This window comes from Lutra lutra, chromosome 13, assembly GCF_902655055.1.
Source record: "Lutra lutra chromosome 13, mLutLut1.2, whole genome shotgun sequence".
NCBI classification, from domain to species: Eukaryota; Metazoa; Chordata; class Mammalia; order Carnivora; family Mustelidae; genus Lutra; species Lutra lutra.
This window is the reverse complement of record NC_062290.1, coordinates 35,758,524-35,782,085: the sequence shown is the minus strand read 5'-3', so window position 1 is coordinate 35,782,085 and position 23,562 is coordinate 35,758,524. Positions and strand designations below refer to the sequence as shown.

Sequence of the window (23,562 nt, the reverse complement as noted above, 5' to 3'; positions counted from 1 at the left end):
GAGACATGTTGAGCAAGGGGGAAGCCGCGAGACATTTTAAAATCTAATTTCATAAGAAATATCCCGTCACTTTTGCAAGTATCCTTCTTGTTAGAAGTAAGTCACTAGGTCTAACCTACACTCTAGGAGAGGGAATTGCACAAATACATGAATGCCAGGAGAGGGATATTTTTGAGATCCATTTTAGACACTTTCTCCAACAATCCACCCTTTGGCCTCCAATGGTTAATGTTCCTTCCACATACCCAAAAAAAAAAAAAAAAAAAAAAAAAAAAATTCATTCTTTCCCAGAATCTCCCAAATCTCATCCCATTACAATAAGTGAGGATATGCTAGGTTATACTGGGGTAACAACTCTAAAGAATTGGTGACTTAAACAAATATAAATTAGAAAGCAAAATATAGTTTTATTTGTCAGTCATACTGCATGTCTATCATAGGTTGGCTAAAGAATCTTCTTATGTTGTCCTCACTCGGAGATTCTCTAAGATCATTGGGGCTGGATGGAGAAGAGCACAAATTGATACTGACTGTTAAAGGCTTCTATATGGAAGTGACATGTGTTACTTATGCTCAAATAGCAGGGACACACTAATTTTAAGGGCACAAGGAAATATATTTCCACCATGTGCCTGAAAAAAGGAGGAACAGAAATATCAATGTTAGTGCAAAAGACTAACAAAATGGGTAGTTATATATTTCCCCTCTACATTATTAAATGTACACTAAAGTGATTATGGGCCACATTTTGATACATTTAACTCATTCCACAAATAATTACAGAGTACTATTGGATACTAGGCTTATGCAAAATGCTAAGAACAAAGAGCAGAAAAAAAAAAAAAAAAAACAAAACCAGCAGGTCTGCCTTCTGGTTTCTTAATATATTGGACAAAGAGATAAATATACAGATAATTGAAAAACAGAAATAATTTTAAAATGTCATTTAAGACATAGTAGAGACATTTAAGGCAGACTTGAAGCAATCAGAGAGGACGTCTCAGAGTAGACGAAACTTGATGAGTTCTGATAGATGTGTAGACATAAGCCAGGAAAAAAAAAAAAAGTCAAGAAATAAATTTTTCAAACTGTCTTTAATAAAATGAATTTATGATGATTATCTTCCAGGTCAGAAGTCTTGATTCTTCTGAATCTGCATTTAACTACTGCCTTAGTCTAATCAAGTAACTGGACAACTGTGCACCTAGACTTCCTCATCTGTGAAATGAGAAGTTTTAATTAGATGTTGCCCAAGACCTCTTTCAGCTGTAAAATTCTGTGATTATTCCTGACTCTAGAGGATATTTTTTTTCAAAAGCAACTTCTATAGGATAATTATAAAATAATTACCTTATAAAACAGTCACTTGCTAAAACAGTTCAATAAATACCTATGGGAAATTCTCATATCTGAAAATTATATTCCCATCCCTTATGAAACACAATATGTTCAGAATTGATCACAAGAAGTATAAAAAGATGGAGTTTAAAGTAGACTAGTATGAAGTTGCTCTTCATGGAAAACTTCTCTTGTGACATTTGTCATCATTAATCTCCCACCCTAGAAATTTCTAATGATTCTCATATATAAAGACATACTTCTTATTTTATGCTTTGGATTTGTATATTTGCTTGTGAAAAGACTCTGGTGCTCCCCTACACACACACACACACATACACACACACACACACACACACACACACACACACAATTTATTTTGCACTGAAATTCTGGTGCTGGGTTAGTTTGCACCGTCACAATTTGACAGAATACCATGTTCTATATTCAACTCCTCAGTCCTTCATGGATTCTCCTATTTCTGGGGGAAATCCTTGGTTGTGAAGGTTCAGGTTTCACCATTCACAGCACAGACATCACTTTTCCACCAGTCCACTTAACCCCAGATCAGGAGTTTTCTCTTTGCCAGGCTATTCTCTGTCTGCTTTTTCACTGGTCTAATCTAGACTTTCAAAGCAAATACCCCTACCAAATATTGGTCAAGATGTGCTGCAATAGACATGTGATGCCATATATATATATATATATATATATATATATATATATATAATTTTTTTTTTTTTTTTTTTTTTACTTCAGGGAAGTATAATTACTATGACCACTTTGGGAAACAGTTTGACATTATCTACTAAAGTTGAACATATGCATACCAGAGATCCAGCAATTCTTTTTTTTTTTTTTAAAGATTTTATTTATTTATCTGACAGAGATCACAGGTAGGCAGACAGGCCAGCAGAGAGAGAGGAGGAAGCAGGCTCCCTGCTGAGCAGAGAGCCCGATGCGGGACTCGATCCCAGGACCCTGGGATCATGACCTGAGCCGAAGGCAGAGGCTTTAACCCACTGAGCCACCCAGGCACCCCGAGATCCAGCAATTCTACTCCTCATTATGTACAACATGTGTACCAAGAAATATCTATAAGGATGTTTATTGCAACATTAATTGTAATTGTTCTAAACTGGAAATTACCCAATACCTATCTGCTATAGAATAGATATATAAAGTGTGGTATATTCAAATGCTATTTAACAAATAGCAATATGAATGAAACCAATAGGCATAATGTTAAGTAAAGAAGTAATATGTAATATATGATTACACTGATACAATGTTCAAGGCAGCTCTAAACTATAGGGTTAGAAATCAAGATGATGTTTGTTTCCCTTTGATGAGAGGGGAGAAATGGAAATGGGAGGGAGCATGGAGTTTCTGTGGCACTAGAAATATTCTATATTTGACCTAGGTAACAGTCACCCTAGTGCTTACTTTTGTGATTTATTGTTTATGAACTTTCCTATAAGCATACTGTACTTAAACTTAAAAAAAAAATTTAAAAGTACTTGGACCTTGTAAGAAATTCTGTTTTTTTGTTTGTTTGTTTGTTTTAAAGGAACATGCAAAAACATACACACAATCCAAAACAAAACAAAACTAACTAACAAACAATCAAAAAAACCCTCTTCATTTAGTGATGAGAGACACAACTGATTGTGTGGGTGTGATATATGGGTGTGTAGGTAGATGATAATGTGTTTATAGACATAAAGATCAATGGAACAGAATAAAAGCCCAGAAATAAATCAACAATTATATACTCAATTTATCTTCAACAAAACAGGAAAGAATATGCAATGGGAAAAAGACAATCTCTTCAAAAATGGTGTTGGGAAAACTCAACAGCTTTATGCAAAAGAATGAAACTGGGCCACTGTCTTATACCATACATAAAATTCAAAAAGGATTAAAGATATAAATGTGAGACCTGAAAACATAAAACTCCTAGAATAGAACACAGGCAGTAATTTCCCTAACATGAGCCATAACATCTTTCTAGACATGTCTCCTGAGGCCAGGGAAACAAAAGCAAATATAAACTCTTGGGACTACATCATAATAAAAAACTTCTGCACAACAAAGGAAACAATCAATAAAACTAAAAGACAATCTGCTGAATGAGAGATTTTTGCAAATGACCTAATAAAGGGTTAGCGTCCAAAATATGCGAAGAATTGATACAACTCAATGCCCAAAAAGTAAGTAATCCAATTTAAACATTGGCCAAAGACAGGAACAGATATTTCTCCAAAGAGGACTTCCAGATGGCCAACCTACACATGAAAAGATGTTTGTCATCACTCATCATTAGGGAGATGCAAATCGATACTGCAATGAGATATGGCCTCATACCTGTCAGAATGGCTAAAATGAAAACCATAAAAAACAGTAGGTGTTGGCGAGCATGTGGAGAAAAAGGAATCTCATGCACTGTTGGTGGGAATGCAAACTGCATCAGACACTGGAAAACACTAGGGAGCTTCCTCAAAAATTTAAAAATAGCAGTACCCTATGATCCAGTAATTATACTTCTGGGTATTTACCCAAAGAATAAAAAAAAAAAAAGCTAATTCAAAGGGACATATTCACCCCTATCTTTACTATGTATCATGGCCAAATTATGGAAGCACCCCAAGTGTCCATTTGAGATGAATGGATAAAGAAGTTGTGAGATTTTACATATATATATATATGTAATGGAATGTTACTCAATTGTAGAAAATAATGGATGAATGAAATCTTGCCATTTGCAACAACATGGATGGACCTAGAGAGTATAAAGCTAAGTGAAGTAAGTCAGAGAAAGATAACTACCGAATGATTTCACTCATATGCAGAATTTAAGAAACAAAACAAAACAAAAACAAAAGACAAACCAAAAAATGGTCTATTAACTGTAGAGAATAAGAGATGGTTACTACAGAGGAGGTGGGTGGGGGTGTGGGTAAAATGGGTGAAAGGATACACTTATTTGATGAGCACTGAGTAACATATAGAATTGTTGAATCACTGTATTGTACACCTGAAACTAAGATAACACTATGTGTTAATTACACTGGAATTAAAAATTTTAAGAAATATGTAAATAAAAAGAAAAAGAAAAAAAAAGAAAGAACAAAAGGAAAAACAGAAACAGGGGGAGGGAGGGAGGAAGGATAAAAGAAACAAGTAAAGTTATATAATTTAAGGGGTCCAACATATTTGATAAAACAGAGTTTAAAATGAGGCCTCATCTTACTGGCTTCCTACTGTATGATCTGCATCTGAAATTAGAACTTGACAATTTTGCAAATCAGATACCTTTAGGAATTTCAAATATTATTTTTCCTGAATGTTTATTTACCTAGCATTGTTTATCTAGTATGAACTCAAATTTGTGAAAATGTAAGGACAATGACTAAAGAAAAACATGTGTGAACAATTCTGAATAAAAGAGAAATCTTTTTTTTTTTCAAAGATTTTATTTATTTATGTGACAGAGAGAGATCACAAGTAGGCAGAGAGGCAGGCGGCGGGGGCGGGGGGGGCGGGGGAAGCAGGCTCCCTGTTGAGCAGAGAGCCAGATGTGGGGCTTGATCCCAGGACCCTGAGATTATGACTTGCGCCGAAGGCAGAGGCTTAACCCACTGAGCCACCCAGGCACCCCTAAAAGAGAGATCTTAATAAAATCTCTTTACTATGTCATTTTAAACTACTTTAAGGGGTCCCAGTTGCTTGTGCTAATAGGGATTCTGTTTTAAAATAACACACATGTTGATAATTATCATTTGGGAGTGTTTTAGAATAAGGTTAGCAGCAAAAGAAACTTCGTATGAAGTAAACTTTTCCTAATTTATTTAGAGTGGTAGAAAGCATCACACTATAGTATTTCAATTAATCTCCAGCTTTTCTGCTGAAATACCTTTTTTTAAAAAAGGTTTGAAGTACTTTAATTAAAATATTCCTATTACATATACCGGAGTTATGGGTCAGTTATGAAACTTGGAACTTTCACACTGTAACAGAAGCCATGTCATACAGCAAAGAAAAATTACAGTGAGGAAGTCCTAAGTATTTTTTATGGGTCAGAATATAAAATATCCATGATTCAATTCCAGCCAACACCATTAAAAAAATAATAATAAAAGATGATACTCTCCTGATGTAAATGAAAGGATCTATGTGAAATGCAAGGCTGTTTATGAGATATTTGTTATTTCTGTGGGCAACACCTGGGTTTATGACCAAAGTAAGTGGAAACCTTCAAAACTTCTTAGAATTATTTTCCATTCATATTTGTATATAATAAAATATGGTATCAGACCATAATATACTTCAGCATAGATGGTTCTGGTTTTGACAGTTACTGACTTTAGCACTTAGAGTTCCTTAGCCACAATTAGTCAGAAATTTGGCAAAAAACATGGAAATGAGAGAACCTGTATATTACCACAGTTTCTTTTTGTTTCTTCCACTCTTTCACACACATCAGGCATAGTGGAGGAGCTGGATTGCATTTACTTGACTAAATCAGTTGCTGAAAATTCATTTTGGTCTGCTTATAAAAGTCCATTATTTTGCTTAATTTTCAGAAAAAAAATGGGGACTTCTTGATAATTTGCACTTTGACTGCAGTAGGAAGTCCAGTTGACTTAAACATTAAGCATGACTTGGGACTGAGATATATATATATATATATATATATATATATATATATATATATATATATATTTCTGTCTGGTGTTGTCTCTTCTACCTAGATTAATGGGCCATTAGGCTGATATTTGTGTTCAGAAAGGAAAGGTAGATTTGTGACGATCTGAGAAGGAGAAAAGTTATCTTAATGCCTATGGAAACTTTCAGAAATAAATTGCCCTGGAAAATCCAATGTGTGCTTGCCAGACACTAAAGAGTCAAATACTTTGCCAAGGGAAATTATATATTAATGTTGATGTGAATGAACTACAAATTTATTAAAGTTACCATAAAATCTAGCCTAAATGTGCCATTCAAAAATGTGCTGTAGATAAGAGCTTGAGGATTTTTCCTTCAGGCTAAAAGGCAGTTGCATGTCTTGTAGGGAAAAAAACAAAACAAAACAAAACAAAAAACAAAACGCCACTTTCTCTTAATTCTGCAGAAAAGAAACAACGAGGACTGTTTCCTCTTTATTTCCCTTACTTAAATAAGGCTGAAAGTAACGGAAGCATGTGTCTGAAAGGTGGGTTCTGACAAACAGTACTAAATTTAACCAGCAAGAGGATGATAGTACAGAGACAGATGGATGAGATTTATGAGGAGACCTTTTGGAAGTGGCCTCAAACAGGTGGTTGCCCAAAAGGAGTCAGTGCGTGTAGTGTTTTTGGTTGGAGGAGTAAGGGGGTGGGGAAGGGATCTGTGTCAGCAATAAATACATTGGGGCATGCTGACTGAGACTTGATATTGTTTGTCAGATGTCTCTATTTTTGTCTAAACTTCAAAAGCTATTTCATTGTACTTTGAGAAGAGCAGAAGGTCTTGGGTTTTGTGATTGGTTATTGTTTTGAAAAGGAAAGAAAATTACCTTTTATTTTCTCTCCATCGGCATTAAATCCCCAGTAGAGATTCAAAGGATGTTCGGAGTCACTGCAACTATCTCAAGGAGCTTTTGAGTCCCTTACTTCTGGCTAAGGTTTTGTAATGCTCTCACCACTGCAGGAAAAACTGCAAATAGAAGCCTAGGAAACAGTTTTGCAAGAAGGTTTCAATGTTTCCACTTGCTTTGAACTCCTAAGCAAAGTCAGATTTTATCTTTAAGGTATTTACCAAAAGGTATTTTGAAGCCTGTGCTAAATGAAGCCTTGCATTTCCCACCCAAGGAATAACTGTATTTAGAGTAGTGTTTCCGATGAAATTTTCATGATACCTTATCATAATATCCAAGTTATTAAAAAGAGAGAAAATTATGTGCCGTATACTGTGTCAGGGGCTCCCCTAAAGCCCAGAACATGACAAAACCAATTGCTGTGGGGGTACTATAGTTTACAACCTAGTGGGAGAGATCAGACAAATCAAACAGTCACAGTCTGAGTAGGCTAAGAAGCACCTGACAATTTAATGGCATAAAGAACCGAAAATTATGCTCATTTACACAAAACTCCAATGCCAATAGATGTTCCTAGTCAGGATGGTCATCTTTGTAACTCTAGTATCAATAGACTTTATTACGGCGGGGTGAGGGGTGATCCTAGATCTATGACTGAAGGACCAGGTTCTTTCTGTCTTACGGACCATTCCTTCTGTGAGTCCTCAGGGATTCTACCTGAAGGTAGAATGAAATGAAGGATCATTTATGAGATAAATAATCCTTAATCATAAATGAAAGATCATTTATGAGATAGTTTTAATGTCAGGTCTGATATTGCCATGATTTATATCTAGCTGTATTCCATTGCGAAGAATTCAGTCACGTGGGCATATCTATCTGCAAGATTTCATGTGACTCTATAACATGAAAAAGGAAACAGTTTGGTGAACAACTAGCTAGTTTCTGTGGCATAACATATGTACCAACGAAGTACACAGAACTGCTGGGATATCTAGATCTATCTAAGCAAAACTTGGAGGCGGCAGGATGTCAAAGTATGGTCTCCATGTGGGATGGCAACTTCCTTGGGAACTGAAGGAGGAATAAGAGTTGAACACATGGTAGAGTTGAGAAGACAGTGGTCTAGAAGGAAGCAAGTATGAAAATAGACAAGAATCATTAGGATAATCTTTAAAACTTATAAAATGATCCCTTTGAGAAATTAAGATACATTGCCTTTTTAACTTGTTTTAGAGTTGTGGATTTAAAAAGTTAATAATTGAGATTCTTCTACATAAATGTAATACTTAAAAGATTTAGAAAACTTTGTGCTAGCTGTCTTAGGATGAGTTGGAAAAACGAGCATTTGCTTTAGCTTGGCTTTCAGGATTTAACAGTCTAGGTGGCATCCAGTTCCATAAAGAATAAAGGATGGAAGTTTGGAAATGTATTATGTAATTTCAAGAAGCAAGAAACTGAGACATTTGGTAAACTTGATGAAACAGGTGCAAGAAGGTAGTCTGGCCATTTTATGTCAGACATGCTAGTCGCAATCCAAAATATTAAGGGAGAGTCAATACTAGTCAATATTCACTACTTTACAGCATATAGACAAAAGAAAGTTCCATGTTAATTTTTGGCATTTCACTACTTCAATTAAAGATTTTGATTATATAAAATTGATACCAGCTTCTCACCTACCCTCTTGCTTTTTTCTACTGTCTCAAACCACCTTTAAAAAGATGGCAGATGGGGCGTCTGGGTGGTGGCTCAGTCAGTTGGTTCAGGACATGATCCCAGAATTCTGGGATCAAGCCCCACATTGGGCTCCCTCCTCACCGGAGAACCTCCTTCTCCCTCTCCCTCTGCCTGCTGCTTTGCCTACTTGTGCTCACTCTCTATTTCTCTGTCAAATAAATAAATAAAATCTTTATTTAAAAAAAAAAAAAGATGATGGTTTGTCTCCCCTTCTGATTTCCCCCAACCATGAGAGACTGTGGACTCTGAGAAACAAACTGAGGGTTTTGGAGGGGGGGAGGTGGAGAGTTGGGTGAGCCTGGTGGTGGGTATTAAGGAGGGCATGTATTGCATGGAGCACTGGATGTGGGGCATAAACAATGAATTTTGGAACACTGAAAAAAAAATAAAATTTTTTTTTTTAAAAAGGTGATGGCAGAAATACGATACCATAAAGACAGTTTAGAGTTTGAAATACATTTTTAAAATAATTTTTTTTTCTGCCTTGCTAATTAGGTTTTGAAATTCTTGAGGCCAGGGACTGTCTGAAAATACCTACAGTGGCTGATACAAGGTAAGTGTACAACACATTTTAACCCTTCTTTCTCTGCTTCAGATTCTAATACCTAATACATTGCCTGCTATATAGTTGGCACTCAGCAAATACTGACTGGAATGGACACGTGGAAGGAATGGTCAAACATTGTATTCTACTTACTTATAGTCCTCTCAAAAAATATCCTAAGATTAAGTCGTTCTTTACTATGAATGACCGGTTTTTTTTTTTTTTAATAAATAAAATTTATGTTTACAACAATGGAACAACTAGGAAATGATCTGTCAATGAGGGATTTATTTTTCAGTTCTGAATCATGGATGATGTTAGTCACGAATCTGTTGGAAATCCAACCATGGGTTAAAGTTTTGAACTGGAGCAGCAGATGCCTATAGATTTAAATGTTGATTGAATTTAGCTGCTGCTGCTATGAAATTATGAGCCTTCGGCGGTGGTCTCACCTACATTTTTTTTTTTAAATTTTTTCTTCTGGAAGCTACAAAGCTATTTATTGTTAATGAAATAAAGCAAGAAAACAGATTAGCAGATAGATTAACAAAATGTTAAGTGTCTAATCTCTGTTAAACAAGAACAGGTTATAATGGGATGCATTTAGTTCTCAGTATTTTGCAACACAATTTTTGCTATTAACACAGCTTTGTTACCTTACATATCCTTTCTCTAATATAAACATTTCATCTATCACAATAATACTTTTTTGATAAAATCCTCTACCCAGTACACTTTTCTTGCCCATTGCAGCTTAATATTTTGTTTTTAATCTTAAAATGACAATTCTTTGAAATAAATCATTTTTATGCTCGCTCCAAAATATTTTAACTGTGGCTCACCATTTAAAACTATTATCTTATATAAACCTGTGATGAATCGTAAAATAAACTAAATGATTTTAATTAAGGTTTCTAAATACAAATTTTGTAAATAAAGTTTACAAAGTTTAGAAGTTACATAGCATGCTTAACTAGTCTTCTTTCCTAAAAGTTTTAAGTTCCCAGCGTAAAGGAAAGAATACCACCTCCCAAATTCTCTGTTAACTTCATTCTTCAGTTGATGTTTCTTATGTTTCTAAGAAAAAAGGGAATATTAATATACAGAAAAGTTACACAAAGTTCTTTCAGAAACCAAGATATGGTTGAAGTCAAATTAGATGAGAATTGAACAAATAAGCAAGAGAGGCAGAGTAATAAATTGTAGTAAATAAAATTGTAGTAAATTCAGGCTCCTAGCCTGTTTTCCCTTTAGTTCCTCATTGTTTCTATTTTATATATTAAGATTCATCTCACCTTCACCATAAATACCCCCAGTCAAAATGATGCTGTCTTCTGAACTTCTGTGTCTTTGTTCATGACTCTCTTATGATATTTATCATTCTGTTTTATGGTTCAGCAATTTGTATAGAATCGGTTTCTATTTTCTGAGCACATCATGTTCAAGTAAGTTTAAAAACCAGTTGTTCAGACATCCTAAGTACTTATTCCCATAGAACAAATAATACAAATGATGTTCCTATTTTATTTTAAGTTCTATCTCTGTCTGATCTAGTGTTAATAAAAATATTTCAAATATACCTCCATTTGTGATACTGCTTCTTCAGAACAAATCAACTCTATCATAAGGGGCAAATTGCATAGGTTCTAAACTTAGACTTACCTGAGTTCGATATTTGCTATCTATTTGCTCTTAGGCAAATTATTCACTTGTGTGTGTGTGTGTGTGTGTGTGTGTGTGTGAGGTTTCTCATCTGTAAAATGGAGATAATAATTATATGTACTTCCTAGACTGTTGTGAGGATTAAATAAGTTTTATATGAAAAGTCCTTCAGAACAGAACCTGACATATAGTAGGGGATATATAGGGTAGTCTGTAAATGTTATCATTATATTCATTGAAACTTGGAATATCAGGAACTTATCTGCTCGCATATAGACATGTTTGAAAGTGCAAATATGCAGTGCATTTTAGACGTTTATCTTGTGGAAACAAGATAGATGAATCAGAGAACACAGTATCTCATGTCTGTATATTCAAGATGAATAAAAATGGAAACAAATAGTATAAATATCTTCATCTTATCACAGAAATGACCATTAAAATAGTAGTGATTATTATTGGTATTACTTACTGAGCTCTTAAGATGTACCAAGCATGAAGTAAAGGTCTTTGCATGACATCCTCATATCTTCTGATTACACATAAAGAAACTGGTGGTAAAGAAACAAACATCTTGGGGCGCCTGGGTGGCTCAGTGGGTTAAGCCGCTGCCTTCGGCTCAGGTCATGATCCCAGGTCCTGGGTTCGAGCCCCGCATCGGGCTTTCTGCTCAGCAGGGAGCCTGCTTCCTCCTCTCTCTCTGCCTGCCTCTCTGCCTACTTGTGATTTCTCTCTGTCAAATAAATAAATAAAATCTTAAAAAAAAAAAAAGAAAAGAAACAAACATCTCTCACAACTAATAAGATTTAGAGCAAGAATCCAAACTGCAACCTTTATGACTTTTATATTTTACAGTGTTTCCACTTCACCAAAAACAGTGATTTTTCAGATTAATATCCAAAAGTCCAAAGTATTTTTCAGATTAATATCTACTCACTCTAATCTATTTTAAGAGGTTCTTCTGCCACTTAACAAATCTATCTAGTTCTTTCTAACCCTGTCTTCTAAGATTACCTAAAAAGTATAAGATATTTTGTCAAACAATTGTGTAAAGTACAAAACATTTTATTTATTGCATTATATTTTATCACTGTTTCCCAAATTGTCTTCTCCTCCATTTGTCTGAGATCACCAGCTCTCTTAGTGGTGTTGCGTTAGGGCATTACATTAGAAATTCTTCTTTCCCTCTGTAGTCCATAGTCTATGAATGTTAGAAAATCTGTCTTAAAAGCGGGCTACTAACTCTAACATATTACAAAATATTGAACTTTTTAATCTTGTCAGATGAAAGATTTCTTATTTGATGTATCCTTTATCCTTTAAATGTATTTAAACTTTATTTTTGATATGCCTAATAATTTCATATATCATACAAATTTCATTTATTCTTTATAGTAAACCTCTGAGTTTCCATGTTAGGATAGGGACCGGAGAACTAGAGAAACTAAATATCTATCCAGTCACACAAGTAGTAGTAGTAGTAGCAGCAGTAGTAGTAGTAGTATCAGAATTTGAATACAGGTGGAACTCCAGAGACAACAATTGCCATTATGTTGTAAGATTACCTTGAACTGAGAAAACCAAAACCACCTAACTAAATGCAAAAGCATCAGCTTCTACACTCCTGGAAGTTTCTCAGTGTCTAGATGGGAAATTTCTTGAAGGGAGGGTCTATATCTTTTTACTCATCTTCTTATTCTTCATAATTTTAAAAGAGTGCCCTGACACCATGGACAGGTAATAAATGACTGCTTGAGAACATTAGGGATATCTAAGATTTTTTTTTAAGGATTTTATTTATTTGTGAGCAAGAGCACAAGCAGGGGGAGCTGCTGGCAGAGGGAGAAGGCGCTCCCTGCTGAGAAAGAAACTCCATGTGGGCCTTTCTTCCAAAACCCTGGGATCATGACCTAAACCGAAGGCAGATGCTTAACTGACTGAGCCACCCAGGTGTCCCTCTAAGATGTTTTTAATGATGACTATAACATTCTTGAATTAAAGTTTCAAAATATTTTGCATTGGGTTCATTGACCAAATTTAGCCAATTTTGTTAAGTAAGCTTTCTTCTTCATGTATCATCACTATCACTTTTCAAAATTGGATCAAGCTAATGTTAGCCAGAAACTGTTAAACTGTCTGAATTTGGAAATTCACAAATATATAAGGTGAACATAATATTATTGTGAGTTCGACAGCCAAGTGCTTGGCTTATTTTGGCAAGTGTTATTTAGTTTCTTGTGAATGATAACATTTGATTATATGTTATGTGGTATCATGTTTTAGTATAAGGACAAATGCCAATGCCTATAAATACTTTCACATAATTAAAGTCACCTTCTGGACCTTTTTTTTTTTTTTAAAGATTTTATTTATTTATTTGACAGAGATCACAAGTAGGCAGAGAAGCAGGCAGAGAGAGATAGGAGGAAGCAGGCTCTCCGCCGAGCAGAGAGCCCAATGCGGGGCTCGATCCCAGGACCCTGGGATCATGACCTGAGCCGAAGGCAGAGGCTTTAACCCACTGAGCCACCCAGGCGCCCCACCTTCTGGACCTTTAGTTAACTCTTAGAGTTTCATCAATTAAGAAAGTCAGAAATACCAAGTTTTTTTAGGTGATTTTAAGAACTTTTTATAAAGTTCTGACTAGCGCTCTTTTGGAGAAATAAGGCAGATTTGCTAAGTAAGACATCCATTAAATGAGCCAGATTCCAGGTTTTTTTTTTTTTTAAGATTTTTTATTTATTTGACAGAGAGAGATCACAAGCAGGCAGAGAGGCAGTCAGAGAGAGAGAGGAGGAAGCAGGCTCCCTGCTGAGCAGAGAGCCCGATGCGGGGCTCGATCCCAGGACTCTGAGATCATGACCTGAGCTGAAGGCAGCGGCTTAACCCACTGAGCCACCCAGGCGCCCACCCCCTTTTTTTTTTAAAGATTTTTTTATCCAGGTTTTTTAGTAAAGAAATAATGTTACACTTGGGGGGGCATATTTAGATCTGTATTAGAGAGTTTTGATTATGGTATTAATTTTCTAATCCCAAGTAAAGAACAAGATAATCTAATTAATGGAAGGTTAATTGTGTACACAGACTGTATGGTCAAAAGAAGGAAGCTCAGCAGGATGTTCTCTGAGCATTTCTTCTTGAGGGAGTTATGTTTTTGTATTCAAGAGTAGTAACCAAAACTCTCATGTTATGCATTGCATTTAAAAGACTTACTAAATTATTTCTTAACAAGTCAGTATAAGAACAGTGATATGTATAATATAACAACTGGTGGGGGGGGTGTTGCTAAATGCTTTCCAGCTCTAAAAGTCTATAGTTTCAATGATTCTTTACCATGAGTGGACTTAGAATTTGATTCAGTATGTCTGTATTTACATGGTCAGTGAATGCTAAGATTAATACAGACCTTAAAGACTCCAGGCCATGTTTATATATGACAAATTTGGAGCCAGAGAAGACAAATGACCTGCCCAGGACCAGAAAGATATTTGGTAATATATCTGTGTTTCAGGTGTTTCTTTAATCTACATTTAAAGCCACATTATCCTTCAATGGGAAAAAAACAAAAAACAAAAAACAAAAAACAAAAAAACAAAAAACAAAAAACAAAAAACAAGGCATAAAGACTAAAGAAGTTCACCTAGTTCAATATCATACTTTACGGGAAACTTCCCTATGACATACTGTCAGCCAGTTTGTGATTTGAACTATATATTATCCTCATTTTCATTACTGGATGGCTCTAATACCAAGACAGGTCTTCCTTAAATTGATAAAAAATGTATCTGCCTTTATTTCTTTCCATTGTCTTCTATGTTCTATGTAAAATATCCATAGCTCCTTCAATGATTTCTTCTATGACGTGAGCTTCGGATGTTCGTGATCTGATGCCTCTTCCCAGCACATCAATAATATGTTTCACATTTCAGGTTGATGTCAGAATTAAACACAATGTGACAAATGGTATCTACAGACTACCTTCAGTATGTGGGAAGGCTGCTATTTCTCTTTTTTTTTTTTTTAAGATTTTATTTATTTGACAGACAGAGATCACAAGTAGGCGGGGGGGGGGGGGGGGGGGGGGGGGGGGGCGGGGCGAGCGGAGAGCCGGATGCGGGGCTCGATCCCAGGACCCTGGGATCATGACCTGAGCAGAAGGCAGAGACGTTAATCCACTGAGCCACCCAGGTGCTCCAAGGCTGCTATCTCTTGATCTGACTGTACTTGTAGAATTTTCAATTAAAGTTACCTTTTGTATACTTTCAATCTCTCTTATAAAACAAAAGAAAGGTATTTTTCACATGGACTAATATAGATCTTATGTTGATTTTTATATTAGTTTGCTATTTTTATCATTTTAAGTAAAGATTGACAGGATTAAACATAACATTTTGCCGTTAACGTCACCATAATCAAAAAGACTATCAGTTTGGATTGTTTGAATTGCTCAAGAAAGTCATGATGATTAAAAAAAAGAATTTCAATCTAACTTGTGATCATAATGACACAAAAATAAAGCCATATAAAACAAATTACAGGATCACCTGGATGGCTCACTCAGGAAAGTGTCTGACCCCTGATTTCAGCTCAGGTCAAGATCTCAGGGTTGTGAGATCTAGTCCCATGTTGGGCTCTGGACTCAGCACAGAGTTTTCCTGTTCCTCTCCCTCTGCTCCTCCCCCTGTGCTTTTTCCCTCTCTCAAATAAATAAATAAATAAAATCTTTAAAAATAGTATAAGGTAGTTATATTATGTAATTATATCATTCTTCCTGACAATACCATGTATTAATCAATATAAAGAGTAAATCGTCAACCCCACTTTCAGTCATAATCATCAAGCTGCTTCTAGAAAGAGAAGCTAAAAAACAGTTAGGTCCCTTTAATTTTTCTCTTGAACTTTAAACTGCTCTAAAAAATAAAATTTTATCCATTACAAAAAGAAAAGAAAAAAGAAAATCTTGCTTTGCAAAAAAACTTTTTAACTAGGGTGGACTTACATCTCCTATATGTATACATATCCAAACTAAGGATATATTCTGACCATCTAATTATCTAGCATCAAATTCCATTAACGTGTGTGTATTTTTAAATCTGTCAGGCTTTAGTTAAGTGATTAAACTGAAGATCACTGGATGCATCCAAATTAACAGAAATGGACAAAAATGAAGAAAAGTGCCTAAGTAAAGTTTAGGATAAACTAAATGGTTCTTAATGGCCAACCAAATACAGCTAAAAATAAGGGTTGACTTTTTTTTTTAATGTTTCAAGTTTTTATTCAAATTCCAGCTAGTTAACATACAGTGGAATATTCGTTTCAGGAGTAGAATTTAATCACAACTGTACTCCTTAATAACCATCACCTATTTAAATAGAGGTTGACTTCTAACTCCTCCTTAGGGTAACTTTAATGATCAAATCATCCAAGATTATGTTCATAAAAGTGTAGATTTCACTCTAGAAATAAATGGCTGAATAAATAAACTAAAAAATGTTAATCAAATTCAGTTATAGGTGGTGGAGTGTAGAACCCGAACCCACTAGTAGGTTGAGAAACTTTTTAGGTGTCTCATCCTTTAGTATCCGTATTTATCTGTTTTATTCTCTTCCACTATTTTCCCAGTTACAGGATATAGAAAGATGAGAGATAAAATATCAGATAATAATGAGATTATTTGAAACATTAAATTTTGGTGCATAGTAGTGGGGTGTCTGCTGTCCAACGGGAAGGGCTTGGAGACTCAGCTCCAAAGAATCAACCAGAAACTAAGTTCAAGAATATCTAAAAGGCTATGCTTTTGTTATTTCATTTTTTGTTTGTTTGTTTTGAGATCTCTAAAATTGGGAACTAAGCGGTACACATTGCATTTGGCTCTGCATTTCCAAGTAATGTGAGTTTTTGCTAGTATCTAAACAATTTCTTATATATTCAGTGGGATAAAGTTAAGAGTGGTTAGGATAGGCTATGTTAAATATGGGAGAGCTGGGGCACATTCAGTTGGTTAAGCATCTGCCTTCAGCTCAGGTCAGCATCCCAGGACCCTGGGGGTCAAGTCCCCCATCATGCTCCCTGCTCAACAGGGAATCAGCTTCTTCCTCAGCCTCTCCCACTGCTCATGCTTCCTCTCTTTCTGTCTCATTGTTTCTTTAGAAAAAAATGAATAAAATCTTAAAAAAAAAAAAAAGACACAAAACAAAACCATGGGAGAGTTGTCTCAGTCAGGGGTAATAAATAGGAACCGAAGTTACAAAACAGGTTCACATAGGGAGGACAGAATTTCTCAAAACAAGCAGTTAACTTTTTGATTCCTACATTTATAGAAACGGTTAAGACTATTTTTTGTACATTTGATAAACATGTCTCATATGATCTTATATAATGTGTTGGCAAAGATTTTAGGGGTTTATTGTTCTTGTGGTGATGATGCAGACCTAAAGATGATTTTTTAAATCTCGTGTTTTGTTTAAATCTTGAGCACATGAAATAGCTCCAAACTTAAAAAAAAAAAAAAAAAAAAAAAAACAACTTCTGAATCTGATCCCAGAGTTTCCTATTCAGAATCATATTTTTATATCACATTTTAAAATATCAGAAATCATTTGTAGTTACTGAATGGAATTATGAAATCTATAAAATAACTTCTTTTGAAAACAGTTGTCTAAAATTTGCTTAAGATCTTCATGTTACTGCATTTAAATCTGTAGTAATGCCAAGAGAGGATTGTATATATACAATATTTTCCCTTCAGTCACAAGGTTTATGTTATTGAAAATCTTCAAGGCAGATAAATGTTTACATTAGGAATATATATTTTATAAGGTTATATTTGCACCAATGAAAGTTTATATGAATAATTTTAGCTTGATGAAAGGTTAGGTAAAATAGTAAATGAAGACATAGTTATGATAATTTATGTATCTTAAGTGAATAATTGTGGTTATGAACAAAATCCTTTTTTCATTCATTACATATTTATTAACCAGTCATTTCTAGATGGTGGAGATGGATAAAGGTTAAAAAAAAGATAGCTGTTCTCAAGGAGTCCAGAATCAATTAAATGGAGATAACATAAAAGCAAATAAGTATAGCATCATTTTGTAGTACCTTTTAATGCAGAAGCATGGATAAGCTAATGTAAGTACATACAGTTAGAGTTCCTATAGCAGAGTAGATGATCCAGATGCTGGTGATACAATGTGGAACAAAAACACACGAGAGGCAGATGGTAAAGAGAAATAGATACAGAGTATATTCCAAAGTGATGTGTAGGGGTGTTTACAATATTTCATAGCAAGTGAAAATGGGTACCAACTCATCAGACACCCAGACCCCCTGAATAAAAGTTTATTCTACCTCCTGAACATCAGACTTTCAATTAGTACTAACAGGAAAAATAAAACATGAAAGGAAAATTAAAGTACCAGGTAAGGGGAAATATTGAAATTTTAGAGATTTTGAATTGAGAGAGACTTAAGAAAATCTCTCAAGATAGTAAAAAATTAGTCCTGTAGATAATCGAGGAAGACCATTCTAGAGAAATGGAACAGCAAGAGCAAAGGCCATAGGAGGAGGATTACCTAAAGTGAGATGCAGTGAGAGAGCCATTGTGGCTGGACTGTCCCATGCAATGGGAGTTTGGAAGAAAAAAGACTTTTTTAGCTCCTAGTGAGAACTTTGACTTATTTCCTCAGTAAGATGACATCTCCCTGAAGGTTTGAACAGATGAGTAATGTGGTTGGTATATATTTTAAGAGGATCTCTCAGGCTTCTGGGTTAAGAACTGACTAACAGGGGCAAGAGCAGTGGTAAGTGTACCAGCACAGAAGCTATTGCAATTATGCAGGTAAGAGGTAGATCAAGTTATAGCTTTGGGAGTGAGAAAAGTGGCTGAATTCTGGACAATCATTGCTTTGAAGGTAAAGCTACCTGGATTTGCAGACAAACTAGATGTTGGATGTGGGAAAGAGGGATAGATAATGACATGGACATGGAAAAAACAAGTAGCTGTCTATGTACCAAATCTTATGCCAATGCCTAGTGAACATAAAGGGGAATAAGAGAGACATAGTCCATCTAGGATGCATAGCCATTAAATAAACAATTATAGGATAATGCAAATATTCTCCAAATACGGGAAGCACAGGAGTTCTCAATAAGGTTGCTTAATCTACTCCAAATAGGTCAGAGACAACTTCTACAGGAATGAAAATTATGCCTGATTCTAAGGGTTAATTAAATTTATTTGGGCAAAAAGAGGGAATGGGGGAGAAGAAAAACTAGCTGTATTTGAGTATTAGATCCCAAGCACTTTAATTTTGCTAAGATCTTCTTAATGACTTTATTGCTGTGTCTCTTTAAAGTTAGTACATTCTTAGCAAGCTATTTCTGGCTACTGGCAGTAAGTTGATTGAAAGGCTATATTCTTACGCATTCATTCTTTCAAAAAAAATGTTCATGGACAACCTTTTTAGTACTAGGTTCTCTCTGCTAATTGCTGAGGAGTGTACCAGGGTGAGTTATACTTAGATTCTTTCCAAAAGGAGCTAAGACCACAGTTTTGTCTTCCAGGTGACCACCTAAGTAATTAAGTTCATTAAGGTATGCATTTATTTTTTTCAAGTTGTTAGTACACTAGATTTGCAGTATCATACATGGTGTGGGTTCCCTGAGTTACTAACTACTCAACAGCTTGCTTTAAAAGCATGCGGTTTGTTTTTATCACTACACTCAAGTCTCCTCAGCACCTATTGAACAGTGTAGCCTATGATAATATTTTTTAAGAAGTGAATATATTGCGATACCTTGGTGGCTCACTCAGTTAAGTGTCTGCCTTGGGCCCAGGTCATGATCTCCTTGGATTGAGCCTTGCCTTGGGCTCCCTACTCAGTGGGGAGCCTGCTTCTCCATCTCCCACCACCCTCCTTCTTGTGCCTTCTCTCTTGTGTGTCAAATAAAAAAAGATCTTTTAAAAAATAAGTGAATATATTATTTTATCAACTGTAACTTTGTTTTTGCTACAGATCATCAAAACAGCCATGAAGAATTCCTATACATTTATATATTTTTAAGATTTATTCTATGAACTTTTTAAATAGGATATGCCAATAAGCTTTTATATCATTGTTTCTATTTAGGATTTTCATATACATACATATATAAATATATATATGAAATATCTATATTCAGTCATTAATAATCTTGAAACCAGTACTACTTAGAGAAGAGTAATTTTCTTCTCATTGACATGTGTACTTGCAGGCTTTCTCCCTTTTTTGCATATCAATTATTTCCACAAATTCTAATTCACATCAGCATACTTGACCTTGCTTTTTACATATTCACAATTTTCCCCATTTATAAACTTTCATTTATCACTTTTACCTAAACATTGGTTTTAAAGCTTTCATATTTAGGATGCCTGGAATCATTTTCCTCATTTTTTTCATGATCATTTCCTTTACTTGAGGAAGAAAGTTTTTCTTCCTAATTCTCTGTGAAATCAAGTATAATTTCGTTCATATTGAGAAGAAATACCAATAATGATTATAAATACATTTTAGTGTGAATATTATCTTATAATCAGAGTCACTCCATCCCACACTAATTTTCCCTATCCAATTTTGTAGGAAAAAGAATTGATCTGGCAGCAAATAAACGCAAAGTTATGGATCTGTGAAAGTTATTAACCTCTCAATGCCCCATTTAGCTTTTCCCATTCCACAAGAATCAATGATAAACACACCCATCCATTTTATGTTCCTCATTAAAGCAGAGAGTTAACAAGAAACAAGTGCCTCTAGTTTTGTCTTCAACTCGGTAATGTTTATATTATTCTAAGAAGACGGTACTGCTCCCCTGGTGGTGCCACAATATGGCAGGTGCTTTTTAAGCTTCCCTGGACAGCTATACTTATGATGTAGTGGAACCCATAATCTACTTTAAGTTCTACTTGATTTGAAAGTACCAGTCAACACACTTTTTTCTTGAATGGACTTAATTCCACAGATCCAAATGCTGGCTCATTGTCATTCTGGACCATCATTCTTCCCTCCTATTCTCATCTTCCAGTCAATTGCTTTAAGACTTTTAGAAGTCTGAGGTTGAGAAATGATGAATATTTGACTTACTCTTTCCTACTTGTTTCTCTAGGTTGAAGAGAGACTATAAATAAATGTGTATTCTTTATATTTAGTACATTCCATTTTGTCAAATTGTCTTTCCAAAGCTTTCTGTTTTCTTAGCATCCGCTTAACTACAGCAGTGAAACAGTGAAACTGCTTGTTGCCTTCCATTGAAAATTAAGTTCTGGCCCTAAGCCAGGCTGCCTGAGCCAGCACTAATATAATTCACAACTGGAAGAAGACAATCAATTAATCAATACTATAATTTGGAACTGACCATGGTAGTAACACTCACAGCTATTAGACTCAACTGACTGACACCATTTAGGATTAATGAGGTAGCAAGAGCAGGCAAACCAAAGATTCATTTAAAGATTTTTTTCCCCTAAAATCAAACCACCCACTCCATTTTGTTATTTTTTTCTTATTTAGTGATGCCACAGTAAAATCTAATGTAAATAAGAATTTGAAAGACAAAGAATCTTACCCATTACAGTGATTTTGAACAAGAACTTTAATGAGCCAATTAGGTAAGGATTGTAGGAAAACCATTCAGTTCAATGTTAAACTCTTCTGAAAAATCTAAAAACATGATTAAAACTGCTTTTCTGATAATACTTGGGCATTACTTGAAGCAACCTCATATAATCAGAGATTGGTATATCTATTATTTGGATAAAGGAATAATCACCTTTTAAATTATAAAACTTTAAAATAGTTTCTAGAAAACCCTTATCATTTATTCTGTTTTAACTATACAATAAAATAATGAAATAACATAAAAACACACAAGATCTATGGTACTTGTAAAATGACAACAAATACCTATCAACTCCTCCCACCTTTCCTAGGACTCTCCAGTCCCTTCAAATCTTGTGTATATTTTTGACAAGACAAAGTTTTCCCTAAAGTCATTGGCTGCATATTTAAAATGATATATCATTAAGCCAACCAGAAAGTTTTTGTCTTTGTTGCTATTTCAGTTTTCTTTGGATTAGGCATACCAAGTTTCTGAGCCCTCAGACTACAGATAAGTTTCAGAATGTGTCTAATAGGAAATCTTAAAAGCCAGCCCAGGGGACTTAAGAATGATGACACATTTTTTTTTCCCCATCCAAAGGCAAAATACAGAAGATTCTCCTTTAAATTTGGCAGAAAACAGGGCACCTGGATGGCTCAGTTGGTTAAGCATCTGCCTTTGGCTCAGGTCATGATCCTAGGACCCTGGGATCAAGTCACTCATCAGGCTGAACAGGGAGCTTCTCCTTCTACCTGTCCCCACTGCTTGTGTTCTCTCTCTCTCTCTCAAATAATAAACAGTTTTGTTTAAATCTGGCAGAAAACAGAAAGGAAGAGTAACACAGCTGTACATTTTATATCACCATATATCTGAAGAGTAGGATTTGACCAGCAACATAACAAATCCCATAAAGAGAGACTCTCTTTATTTTTTTTTAAATTTTTTATTTTTTTCAGCATAACAGTATTCATTATTTTTGCACCACACCCAGTGCTCCATGCAATCCGTGCCCTCTACAATACCCACCACCTGGTGCCCCCAACCTCCCACCCCCCACCCCTTCAAAATTCTCAGATCGTTTTTCAGAGTCCATAGTCTCTCATGGTTCACCTCCCCTTCCAATTTCCCTCAACTCCCTTCTCCTCTCCATCTCCCCTTGTCCTCCATGCTATTTGTTATGCTCCACAAATAAGTGAAACCATATGATAATTGACTCTCTCTGCTTGACTTATTTCACTCAGCATAATCTCTTCCAGTCCCGTCCATGTTGCTACAAAACTTGGGGATTCATCCTTTCTTTCTTTCTTTTTTTTTTTTTTTTTGCAGCTTTATAAACATATATTTTTATCCCCAGGGGTACAGGTCTGCGAATCGCCAGGTTTACACACTTCACAACACTCACCATAGCACATACCCTCCCCGATATCCATAACCCCACCCCCTTCCCAACCCCCTCCCCCCATCAACCCTCAGTTTGTTTTGTGAGATTAAGAGTCACTTATGGTTTGTCTCCCTCCCAATCCCATCTTGTTTCATTTAAGAGAGACTCTCTTTAAAACAAGGGCTTACCCCCTCCCCTTTTATTTTTAAACTGAAAATTCAGTATAGAATTATCTCACTTAACCTCTTAATTATAACATGGGAAACAGAAGCAGAGTACTTGGAATAAAGTCTTGGAATTTATATTTTCTTCCCAAATACTTGCCATGTATTCATAACCAAAAGGACATTGAAAATATAAAAATCCTCTTAGTATTGAATTAGAGACACTGAATTTATAACCTTTAGTATGGTCTAGAGTTGGTAAGAAGTCAAGATAGAATTCTTTGTATTGTGACCTTTTTATATATTATCTTTGGTGTATTTCTGAAACCTATAAAGTAAAATAAAATTTTAGAAATATTATGAAAGTTTTAAATGAGAACAGTTAAAGAAAAAGAAAAAGCGGTTATGTGATTTGCTAAAAAAAAATAATGTATTAGATAAAACAGAAGCATTTAATTAGAAAGCCAATCCATTTAATTAGAAATCCAATTATATGGATAAATATATATGTATA

General features: G+C 35.0%; 1 protein-coding gene across 1 annotated transcript in view; it reads left to right on the top strand.

Annotated features, from left to right (window-relative positions):
- Positions 1-23,562, top strand: part of PTPRD (protein tyrosine phosphatase receptor type D) — a 1,060,901-nt gene that overhangs the window by 223,996 nt on the left and 813,343 nt on the right. The window contains exon 3 of the mRNA XM_047699812.1: positions 9,152-9,209. The gene's annotated coding sequence lies outside the window, so the exon portion shown is untranslated. The remainder of the gene's footprint in view (positions 1-9,151; positions 9,210-23,562) is intronic.